This window comes from Fringilla coelebs (genome assembly GCF_963513975.1).
Source record: "Fringilla coelebs genome assembly, chromosome: 3".
Lineage (NCBI taxonomy): Eukaryota > Metazoa > Chordata > Aves > Passeriformes > Fringillidae > Fringilla > Fringilla coelebs.
Genome location: NC_140030.1, coordinates 6,849,220 through 6,862,219, shown reverse-complemented (window position 1 = coordinate 6,862,219; position 13,000 = coordinate 6,849,220). Strand labels below are relative to the sequence as shown.

The following is a 13,000-nucleotide window of genomic DNA, read 5'->3' as shown; positions in this document are numbered from 1 at the left end:
AACAATGAATGCTAACAACAAGCATCTCCCTCACAGCAATGCTCATTTGTGAACTGTGACCTTCCCATATATTTTTGAGAGGGAGAAACAACTGGATAGTCACCTATTAGAATTAAGTAAATTTAGGAAGAGGACACCAGGTCGTATTTTGGTGATGGTGGGTAGGCTTTTGTTCATGTCTGGTGGAAGGAATTGCTGGCAATGATTTTTTTCCCCACCAAGTTCCAGCTGAAGATTTACCAATTATGAATCACTGCCCACAGGGCAAGTGCTTCTGACTCAGTGCCCATTTGGGGCCAAGGATCAGACACTGTGTGTATGGTACATACTTGCAATGCTTTGTTAATCCTCATACTTGAGCCTGCTACTATGTTTGCAAAATCTAATTGCTGCACAAACAGAATTTTTGCAGGTTTGATCCAAGAAATTCAATACAGCCAGAAGGTGTGTGATTGACAATATCATACAACTTAAATTGCAAACATGTAAAAAAGCACCCTCCTTCAGAGTCATTTGGTTTGTGTGAAGTAGAATAAGCAAGTGAGCTTTACTTTTGATACAATTAAGTTTACTCAGAGGAGCACAGCAGTGTATTCATACACTGCTCCATCTGTTGCACAAGATCCATGAGAGTTGCTCATTGGCAGCTTAAGGCTTGTTTGGCAATAAAGACCCATTTGTTCATCAAGAAATTCTGTTCATGCCTGAAATTTCCACAAACCTGCATCAATCAAATAATCTTCCCTCTCACTCAAATTCAGTCAAATATCCAGGCACTGCCAAATGTTAAAACACTGTCCTCACTAAAACCTCCCTCTCCTCTGCAGATCACAATGCACAAGAGCACAAGGTAAAAAGACAGAAATCCTGAAATATTAACCTGGGAAAAAAACTTCTACAACCTATTTTATCAGACCATAATAATACCCAACAATTAATTAAAAAATGAAGGAATCAAATAGGAAGAAGCATTATGTCCTTGTTATTGAACTTACAGCTGCATTAAAACAATGTGTAATTCTGATCTGTGGGCAGTTTTAATCACAAGTGCAGCTGCAGTGATTGCAATTAAGCCTTTATCCCTCTGCTGCCTATGGACAGCCAGAAAACCCTTAGTAAAAAACAGAACTACATGATGGTGCCATGAATGCAAGAGATGCTTAAATTATATGTCTGGCAAACTATTTTCTGAATGCACCCTTTAACAAAGGAACCAGTAGACATCAACACAAAGACTTAATTTTGCCAGAATTAATTTAAAGACTTTGAAAACTTAATTTTTAAACTTTCTTCCTTTAACAAAGCCATCATTTTCTTCTTTATTAACAGAAGCCATCACCAGAGTTACCTGCCTATGATATGCACCTGGAACTTGTAGCACATGCTTTTTGTACTGTAGACATTTATCTTTGCTAAATGTACTCTTTAGCTTGTTTCAAAGCATCATATTCCCCCATTACTGCCTGCAGCAAGAAGAGTAGTTCTGTCTTGCTTCTGCACACTATTGTCTCTTGAGTGGCTGACAAAATATTGCCAAGCATACAGGAAATTCTGGCAGTCAAAAATCATAAAGACAACAGCCATTCAACACCTAAGAGTCTGCAAATGAAAACATCACCGTCCAACCAACAAAACATAGTCATTCTGGAATCTATAAATGTAGCAAAATGTAAGAAATATCCATATCACATATTTCTCTCATGATACACTGTTTTGAAGCACATTAGCAGACAGCATATCCTATGGAACAGCTTTACAAAGCTAAACATGGAAAACGGATCACAACAGAGTGTCAGTCATTGCAAATGCTCACAGCAGTGACTTGAACAGCCAAACACCTGGTCCTTTTTCCACAGCAGCAGTAGATAATCACACCCACACTGTGTCAACATGAACCAATTCTACTGAAAGTTTATTTATTCCCTTGGGAGAACGTTTCTGTATTTGTGTTTGACATGCACAGAACATTCATTTGGTCACCTTTCCAGACTACAAAGCACCTACTTGGTCATGCCAACAACAAACAGAGAACCTGAAAAACCTCCCAGTCATCATCCACATGTCTTTATGTCCCAAAGACAACTAGCAGTAAACAGACATCAGCTTCTTACACTTGAAATTGAGGTGCTGAATTTCCTCTTGTATTTGTGAGTGATACCCAAAGCCACCCTTGCTCTCATGGATACACAGACAAAACAGGTATGAATTTTGCAGCCTCATCTGTGGAAGTGGAAGGGACCATGGGCAATGTCAAGATATTTCATCCCATAGATTTTTTCCATATGATGGCAGAGGATCAGCAAGGAGCTACGCATCCCATGTCTTGCTACCATGTGGTCCTCAAGAACACTCACAAGTTTTGCTTTTCAATATCAGCAAGTAGCACTAGTTGAATCATTCAGGTGATGGGCAAGAAACCTCTGTACTGCCAAAACAGTCCAAATTAAATAAATCTCTGAAAAATACTAAAGTTATATTCACCCAAGTAAAAACAGAGTCCAGCAATGACAGAAAATGTTTTTAAGGAATCAAACTCCATAAAATAACACTAACTAGAAATTACATTAGTTTATTGATTATACTTCTTAATGCTTGTACTAGTTCTGAATGTTTCAGGTTCTCACTTTTAAAAGTTTTACTCAAGAACAGATACACTGCAATCAGTCAGCAGTAAGGTGGACTCCAGCAATATAACCTGGTCAAAACTTTTTAAAAATTCTCAACTGGAAGAAGGTGCAGCAGAACTCCTCAGCAACACAAGCTATCAAACCCCTCTATCTTATCTCCCCTCTGCTTCTTACACTGCTTTCTCCTTTTCAAACTTCACTCAAATCAATTATCTGGAGCTTAAAGTGCATAATGATCAAGCCTCAAATGAAAAATAGGCTTAAGCAGGAACACTGTGAGGTTTATTGTGCTTTTCTAGCACATCCAGAAACACTAAAGTTCACCTGAGAAGGGCAGACAACTTTCTCCTGAATTTTCACAGTATCTGCACACAATTAAAGGCTGAAAGAACTGGGAAAAGGCTCAGGGATATCTCATTGATCAGGGTGTGGAAAAGACCAAGCAGTGCCCAATGAAAACACAAAAGGCAGTGGGACAAAATGAAAACAAACAAATGCCACTTAAACATATATAAACACACTGTCATCTGATGACAGCTTTCCAATATGCTCAGGAAACCTTCCAGATGGCGTTTTTTCAAAGTTCTGACCCATTTTCAGGGGCAACTGACTGATTAAAACCAACAGAGCTACAAAAAAAAATTATTGACTGGACATATTTGGAGGAATATAGCTCTGTGAGAGGGGTCTGCTCAGCTCTTGCTTTTTAGTAAGATGACAACCTCACTAACAAGAGTGAAACAATTAGGTTGGACATTTGGAAGAAATTCTTCACAAAAGGATGAAAAGAGTGATCATATATTGGAACAGCCAGCCTAGGGAGGTGTTTAAGGGAAGATTGAATGTGGCATTTAGGGTTCTAGATGGTGTTTGGTCATAGGTTGGATTCCATGATCTCAAAGGTCTTTTCCAACCTGGCTGATTCTGTGATAAAACACACCAAACCCATCAAAGCCAGTCAGCCCAGTCAGCAGCAGCTACAGACTATGCTATTCCCCACAGCACAAAGTGTCCTACCTAACAACTCTGACAACATAGCTCCCACTGTCAGCCAAGACAGCAACACTGCCTGCACCAGGCATTCAGTCACTGCTGGCACAGCTGGACTCCCCACTTGTCCAAACCTTACACAACCAGCTCTTCTGCCAACCACATCCCAGTGCCAAGGCAGAGGCCAAGTCTCCCAAAAAGCATGGCCACATTATACCCATCTTCTCTGATTTTAAACAAAAGATGCCTTCAGCTGCTCAGACACTTTCCAAAGCCGCCTATAAGAGGTAACTAAGGCCCTGTGGTAGCCCTAAAATAGAAATCAAAGCATAAATTAAGGAAGAGTGGAAAATATATCAAAATTCCAGCATGCCTGTGTCTTCAATAGAAATAGGCACTCATCCAGCAAAGAGCACAATTTCACCTTCTTGGTACTTTGTTTAGGGTATTACAATGTTGTCAGAACCCAGTGACTTTTCTGTAGTAGACAAAAAAAGACAAACCAGATTTAAAATAAATTCAATTAAAAACACACTTTAATAGCTTATACATTTTTTTAAAAAGAGGGGAGAGGGATTCATTAGATAACTGAAATCCTTGTATATACTGAGAAGCCTTGCTGAAACTTGCGGCAGGCCTGGAGAGGGGCAGAGTCCAATGTGAAACAGCAAGAATTGCTGCAGTGCTCCATAAAGGTCTCTTCAAGCAGGTTTCAGGCCAGTTCAGAGTGATTTATTGGAACAACAACTGTGGAAAAACGTGTGACCTCCAGAAGTACCTTGCCAGCAGAACTGCAGTTATGTTAGAAACTGAGCTTTTGCTTTTCCAATTTATCACAACAGACAGTTGCTAGATGTCTAAAACAAACTTCATTAGTACTTCTATTTCCACTTGTACATTTATCACATAAAACCTTCCAAGTTTAGTCTCTTGTAAAACAAAGTATAACAATTTTGTTATTATGTATGAATAGAGTTACAAAGATATTTTATTTCACAGAAGACCAAGTTTAGACTAAAGACAAAAGACCACAGCGGACACAATCTTACCCTTTTCACTACCATACTCTTCTTCACAACATTTTCAAAATCAGGCCCTGAACTTATGGAGAATGATCTTTCTAACTGCTTTCCCACAAAAATGCTTCTACCATTTATGAGCTATAGGAATTCCAGCTGGTTTAATACTAACACAATAGTATATGTTCAGCCATTTAAAACAGACCTTAACACTGAAAAAGTAGCTCAGGTGTTTAAACGCTGAACAATGAAAACAATTCCGTAAGTGTTAAACATAAGATGTGATTATAAGAATGTTTTCTTTCCACTTCAATACCATATAATTTCCTGTCACCCTGACCTGAGTCACTGATGACAACTCAGATGCTTAAATAGAAAGGCCTGACAGACTTCCCATTACCCTTAAAATTCTAGCTCCTGATCTCAAAACTGTGAGTTTTGTCTACAAAGACACATGCATAAGGTGAGCACCAGGGTTTGGGAACCAAAGACAAATCCCTCCTGGCCAAGAGCTGCCGCTGCTCTGCAGCCAGGCTTCCTCCAGGCCCTGCATCTGCTTCACACTCCTGATTACAAATGACCAGAATGACCAGTTCCCCAAAGATCCAAGTATTCCTTTGGGGTGCAGATGTAGGTTTGGTCTTCCTCAGTCTCAGGAGGGAAGCACCTCGCATTTCCCACTACCAGGGAAACCACTCTGAGCACTGGTCTTGTGCAAAAGTCCTTCCCTTCCTTTCACACACCAATAACCATCCAACTGAGAACAGCTGAGGGACTGAACCTTGAACAGATGGAAACATCCAGTATTTCCTACTTCCCTTCTCATGGTGCCCAATAAAATTACATCAACAACAGAGTGGGAAACCCACAAAGCTGTATTTCCAAGACATCTTAGCCCAAGGATGTTGTGATCCTCTGCTTTCTTCTGTGTGCATTCAGTGGTCTCTTCCCTGCTCTCTGCTTAAATTAGTAATTTATAATACTGGTGAATCAGATAAAGAAAACAGCCCAAGAGAAAGCTTGTAGTGAGAACTTTCTGCAAGTTTATCGCCTTAAAGATGTCTCACTGCAGGGTCAGAGTGCTTCAAACCTACTTAAGATCAACCTCTACATCCCTGTTACATCCCAGATCAGGAGCACACTGCTCAGTGAAGCTCCAAACCAACCTCATTTGTGGTGGTTTAGTTCAGTGTGGAACAGTCTCACAAAGTAATCTGGAATTTTCACTGAAACTAAACCCAGGAACACACTCAATGCACATTAATCTTTAACAGGCATTGTGTCCATGGGACAAAACTAAAACTACAATGATATAAAAATGTCCAAAACTTGAAATCTGAATAGGTCCCTCACACAGGCAATTTCCTCTTACAGATCCACCCATCTTGCCCTTCAGCACTTGCTGCTTTGCTCAAAGTCAATATCTGCCATGAAACCACATCCTAATAGAACACATCACAGATACAAGGTCACTGGATTCCTGTCAACTCTGATGGTAAGGATGCAGTTCCATGCTATTAAGAAACTGAAAAAGTGTAATTAGCTAATGGAAACCATGCAGTCCACACATGTTTAACTGTACAGTCACCAATTTTGAGCGACACCACACAGAAAGAGCAGACATTTCACTGAGCTGAGCCATGCAGAGACATCACATTCAGGTTCCACGTGGAGGATTTACAAACAATTGCATCACAAAGGCTACTTCAAGCATTAAGCATCACCAATGAGATGTTTTACCTTCACAGGAGCTCAGAAGGAGGGCGCGTGTCTCCTCTACAGCCCCTGGCCTGGCAGTGACACATGGCAGAGCCATTTCTACCTGTGCCTCCTCCCAAGGGAGCCACACCAGTTGTGCCAGCTCCAGTCCAGATAAACAGCTTTGTAGCAAAGCAGTCACACCTCCTCCTGCTCCTGAAGCTTTGATCCCATGTGCCAGCCAAGCAAACTCTGCTGCCACAAAGAAGGGATGTGGCAGAGGAGGTTCTCTGCAGTTTAAAATAATGCTGACCTCATTTATTCAAATATTGACTTGTGGTCTTATTTTAAGCAAAATGCCCAGAGCCATGAGAATTCTTTCATTAGTTTATAATACAACACAATGCCAATAAAATAGAAATATTTTCATGCCATTCTATGTACATTTTCTTTTAAGCATACCCAATTAATTCCCAATTTGTTGTAAGTTAATGATTCCAGTCATGGATTATTTCAAAAACAGAGAACCTAAATCTGTACAATTTATTAGTTCAGGCTGCTGGGCAAACAAATAATCCTTTCAAGCACTAAAGATGCCTCCAATACATACAAACACACAGTGTTGGACCCAAGCTGATTGTACATAAAACCAGCTCAGCTATGTCCACCCAGTCTCTGGAAGCACCACAAACACCCTGCTGTCACCCACTGGGGACTGTTTGGATACAACTGGATTTGCTCTGTTTCAAGTAATTTCATGTTGAAGTGAGTATGAGCCTTCACTCTCTCTTCAACACACCCCATCTCAGAAGGCTCAGCAGGTTCAAAACAGCACAGATGAGTGAGGGCAGTCAGACACTGCTGCACTCAGGCTAAATTCCCAACAAGCCCCTTTTCACTTCCTCAGCACATGGGCTGACCAGCCAGAACTGTTGGATATGTGATGGTTTACAAGACCTGTTAAAAACTTAGTAAGTACTCTCCAGTGCTTACACTGAGGATATTTTAAACTGCTATAAAGATAGCTTTTAGAAAAAAAAATGAAGTCAGAATAAACACACACCCCAGAGAAAACCAGCAACAACAAGCAAACAAAAAAATAGCAACAAAGCAACTTTGAAACTCTTACAATATCCCACATCATGTAACTCCTTGCTTCCCCACACTTGAGCCCCAACAGCCCAGCTACTGCCAGCTTCCCACGTTGATGAAGGGCTATGAGCTTAGAGGGAAAAAAACCTACCATTGCAAGAGAGGAAGGAACAAACTGGCATAAAGGCACTTCTGCTATTTTCCTATTTGGTCTCACCACATTTTCTACTTTCTAGTGATAACAGTTACCTTACTGCATCCTTTCAGTATATACTTCTTCCCAAGGTCTGTAGTGACAGGACTAGAGGCACTGGTTTTAAACTGACAGAGGGGAAATTCAGATTAGACCTCAAGAAGGAGCTCCTGCTGCGGAGTGTGGTGAGACAACACCTTGAGCTGGCTGGGGATTGTACTGTCTGAGAGTTCATGATTGGGATGTCAGTGGCATTACAGTGAGAAGGTATTTTTGGGAGAATGTTTAGTGGATGAAACCAATTTCAGTTTGGCCAATTTCTGCAGAATTTCCTGTCAGCTGTAAAGGTCAAATCAAAAGTGTAAGTAAGAAACTTCAGTGAGGGATATGAGAGATCTCATGGATTATAAGAAATCTGTGAAATTTACAGGAAGTCTGAAAAAGAACAAGCTACTGGCAGGGATTTGTTAATTTATTTGTATGTTTTATAACAAAAAACATCATAAAAGATATTTGTTCCTGAATCACAGGATAGCTTGGATGACCTTAAAAGAACATCCATGGGCAGGGACACCTGCCACCAGACCTGGCTGCTGCAAGCCCCATCCAGCCTGGCCTTGAACACTCCCAGGGATGAAACATCTGCAGCTTTGTCTGTGACAAGGCAACTTGAATAAAGTTTCTTTTTCCTTTTCTTTCTGTCCGCCCTGCAGTATATGGTATTATTCCTCTACATCCATAGCTTCCGTATTAAAAAGAAAAAAAAAAAAAAGGAAAGGAAAGTAAAAACAAAATAAAAATAGCAGTCTACCCTTGAGACAGTCTAAAGCCAGGAGACTTGGTTCTGTCAGCACAGAACTCGTCCATCTGGAAGCCGCCCTGGATCCGCCTGGCATTTTTAAATTGGGTAAGGCAATGGGGCATTCTCCAAGATATGACTCACCATGCATTTTTAATAAAAAGTTTGTGTTGAATTTTACAGCCCAGTAAGAATGCCTGAAATAATTAGGAAAATGAACAGTTGAAAACAGTTTAAAATGTAGGCTTTTCCTCCCAAATTATTTCAACTAATGAGAAACTCGTTGCATTCTAACAGCAACCATCTCAAACATCAGTTTCTTGTGCCGGCTCCGGTGCAATTAGCAAGAGACTCTGGGAAGGAAACTGAACAGTATAGCAGAAACCCTGCCCAGCAGCCTGCTCTGAAAGACACAAACCACATATGCCTCCTTTTCCCGCTCCAGGCTCCTGTAATTTTCTGAGTGCATAATAGTGCTTAACACTGTATAAAAAAAAGCACAAGTGAAAATTGAATGTTTGTCAATTTTCACTTACCTAAAGCAAATTGTCTTCACAGATACTCTCATAATTTCACAACCATGCTGTAGATGATAAGTCACCACTGACAACCAGATAGGAAGAAAAATATTTTAGGGATACCTCACTCCAGATTTATCAACTCTAGAAGTACCCCATCATGTCTCCTCCAATATTATCAGAAATACTTGTCTAAAACTCAGTCATAAATTTAATAAATGTTACAATTGTGGATTTAATTTAACCCCCCCACTTTTATGAGCAGCATTGCTGGGCTCTTCCCTTTACAGCACAAGACATGAAATGGGAAGTATTAGAATAAAACCTCAACCATCTCCAAGTATTTAATACTTTATAAGGATAGAGGAGGTCAAAACGTTTTGCCTGGGAAGTGACATGGAGCAGAAAGTGATGGTTTGTGCTGCATGTTATTTCCTTCAGTCAGAGCAGAAACCAGCCCAGAAATGAGAGCTAACACCTGCAGGAAAGGCAGCAAATGTCTCCACGAGCGGAAGTGAAAAAATGCTACTAATTCACATTGCAGAGAAAGCCAGGGATCTTTGAGGGCACAGGGGAACATACTTAAAAAAAAAAAACACACCACATTTTCTGAAGCCGTGACTCAGACATTGTTCCATATATAGATTTATGCCTCTTCCTCTGTTCCTTCCCTTAAGTTAATTTTATAACATCTATTTGGCAAAACATTCAAGGTGAGTCACAAAACACCGAATTACAAGTTCTGCTAAAACAAAGCCATGCCAAAAAACACTGAAGAACAAAAGAATCATACCTCATCTATATTTTGTTCAAATCTAAAGCACCAAATAAGCAGTGAAAGTACCTTGAGATCAACACCATATTTATATGTGTTCCCTTAAAGCCTTCACTAGATAATTAGCTCACAAAAATAAGTTTGAAGTTGTTGCTTATCTGAGAACTCTTTTTACAAAGTCATTCCCATGAAAAATAAAAAATTGTATTTGAAGTTTCCTTTCTTCTGTCAGGACTCCACACTACTATAAAAGCTCCAGCTTCTCCTGCAGATGTTTTTTTCCAGGATTCTCCTAGCCAAAAAGGACATCATGATCACAGCCCCAGGTTATGAATTCAAGAGTTATGAAAACAAGAAAATCTCTGAAAGCCTTTTGGGTTTAAATGAAAACTCCTTTTACGCTCCAAAGAAATGCAGAAATGCTTTGACAGACAGCCTACAATTTGGCACATCTCTAATTCTGAATGACAATTAGTACTTGTGCAAACATGGCAAGAATCTGGCTTTGAAATAAATTTACAGGAACTTAAAAGCATTATTCGGAGCATGCACAAAGTGTTCCCTTCATCTGTAAAAACAGACATGATGCAAGAGTCTGAATGGTCCCAGATTGGAATTTTGCAAAACCACAAAATATGCTTAGCATTACAACAGGAACAAGTGTTTGTATCTGACTCCATGCTGTCAGGGCATACTAATTGTGACATAAAGTTCATTTACTTTTTAGTGTGGACATTTTAGCCAAGACAATAAACTGAACATCTGATGGAAAAGCACAGAAAGAAATCTCTATGAAATGGATTTTACAAAAGCCAGTCAAAACAGCAGACGCTCAAGGGCACCCTACAATCTCAATCAGTTTTAAAGGAGGCAAAATTGTTTCATTAGGTCAATTATGTTCTAAAAGTTCAGAGAGCAAGTCCTTCAAATATCTATTTACACATGTATTTAGAAGGATTTAAGTAATTCTTATTGAGATCATTATTCCAATCTGCATGGTTTGCAATGCTTCCAATCACAGGAAAATGGGGTTTGAAAAGACCTCTGGAGGTTACTTATTCCAAACTGGTCAGAACAAGGTTAATCCCAAAGTCAAATCAGGTTGCTCAAGGCTTTGTCCAGCTAAATTTTAGAAGTCTTGAAAAGATGGAGATAAAACAGCTACCCCAAGCACTTTTTCTGATACTGAATTCTCATAATAATTTTCCTACATTATATTCAGTGGGAATTACCTCTGTCCTAACTTGCAGGCATTGGTTCATAATATTTCACTGTGCCTCCAAGGAGAGTAGGTTTCCCTCTCCAGGCTACACCTACTTCTTGCACACCATATGCATCAGCCTCCCAACCACCCTCAACTCTCCAGTTCAGGGGCATTTCCACTGCATTTGAGGGGAGGGAGGAGCAAAACTGGATACAGTATTTTAGAGCCTGCCTGTGAGTGCCAGGGAATAGGGAACAACCACTTCCCAGGACCTGCTGGCTACTGTCCTGCTCATGCCCCCTGGCAGACAGTAAGGTAGTTCATTACTACTGCAGCACACCAGTCATCCCCCACCCCATTCATTGGGGAGGTTTTTTAGGTACCTGGTCATAATCTTGAGCATTTGAAGAAATCAGTGCTATGTGAGCATCCCCACCTGCTCATCCTCCTGCTTCACTCCCAATAATTCTTCTCCTGTACACCCATTTGGCTGAAATATGCCAGAAGAGCAGCATCTCTAAAGTACGAGCTGTACATTTTTTATTTTTAGGTTTTTTTGCAGAGTCGGCACTGAAGCACTCAAATCTCAGTCCTTCCAAGGAAAAGACTTCAGGACTGCCCCAACACTTGCCCTTCTAACCTGATGGCTGGCTGATCACCAAATATGCAGCTTGGAAGCGCTACAGCATGTGGTCTGTCTCACAGAGCTAACTGATAGTAACACCACCACTGGTATTTGAAGAATTTGAGAAGGGATCAGAGGCCTTACAGGAGTTCATGAAAAGCAGTCTGGGATAGCAGAAAAGAAAGGGATAGCAGTTGCTGCCACCAGGAGACAAAGCACCTGAGGCAAGTTCACAGAAAGTCGACCCTCACCTCCACTGTTTCCAACAGTCACTTGAAGGAGTAGTTTGGATTTCATAAACACAAAGGAAATACTCTTGGTTGTTCCCACATATTCACAAGTATAATCCTAGGGACCCAGCTACATACACAAAATCCTGGGGACCCAGCTACGCACACCAAAAAAAAAAAAAAAAAGTGAAATCAAGAGAGAAGAGTCAGCAATACAACCTCAGCTTTTTCAAACACCAAGGTCAGGATTTACCACTTCAGTCACTGCTCAGAACTGAAAAACCAGGATACAGCAGTGAACAGCAGGATCCAGCAGATCTGTGTTGATGGGAAATCAGTCCAGTCTCCTTGCTGCATGGAGATGGCAGGCTGTGCCTTATGGTACTGACAGCACATCTCCTGTTTCATAAACAGCTTTATTTCATCTGTTGTTCATCCAGCCTGAGGCTTTCTGTTACTGGTTATCTACCAGGGCAGGTTTTCTCCTAAAACCTACACATTAGAAGCTATTTACATTACAATCCATACATCTACCTTATAGTTCTCTCTCAGTAAGGATAAAATGCTAAGACTGAAACAGCAAATTCCTCCCACAAAATAAGCATCTAGTAAGATGATGAACACATAAAAACAAGAGGAAGCAATTTTATTCGCTCCTAATTGTGCTTTATTCACTCTTAATTGTGCTTTACTTGACAACCCCCCACTGTTAATTTATATATACAATGATTTAAAAAATGCCTTCAAGATCTCCTCAAGCTGCAAAAGGGTGTCAACTCAGAAAGTTTCCAACTCTCCAACTTCCTGACCCCCACATCCTTATTCAGATACTGGTAGGCTGTAAAAGCAGACCCTGTTACACTTAGGCTTCTGATAATGTGAATGTGTCAATGTAGTGGTTTTTAGTGTAATCTCCCCCTTCACAGATACTCTCATTTCCTGTGCTGAAGGATGAGATGTATTTTCAGTAACCTGTGGTCAGGCAAAGGAAGCCCTATATTTGATTTTCAACAGCAAAACAGCACAGTTCATGATAATTTACCCTTAATTAAAAGGCTACACTCTGCTGTTTGCACTTCTCAAGAAAATCTTGCCTCTTTATCTACCATACTCAGGAGAGCATGGGATTAACATATTTGCTTTTATCTTCATGGCTTCAAAAGCCTTGCTCACCTCAGCACTTCCACTGCCCCACTTGCAGCATAGCATCTCATTCCACCTGGTTTCTGA

At 40.4% G+C, this 13,000-nt stretch overlaps 1 protein-coding gene across 1 annotated transcript in view; it reads right to left on the bottom strand.

Moving 5' to 3' along the window:
• The window catches only part of CD2AP (CD2 associated protein), a 76,792-nt gene that overhangs the window by 55,450 nt on the left and 8,342 nt on the right, over positions 1-13,000 (bottom strand). The gene's annotated exons all lie outside the window — the stretch shown is intronic.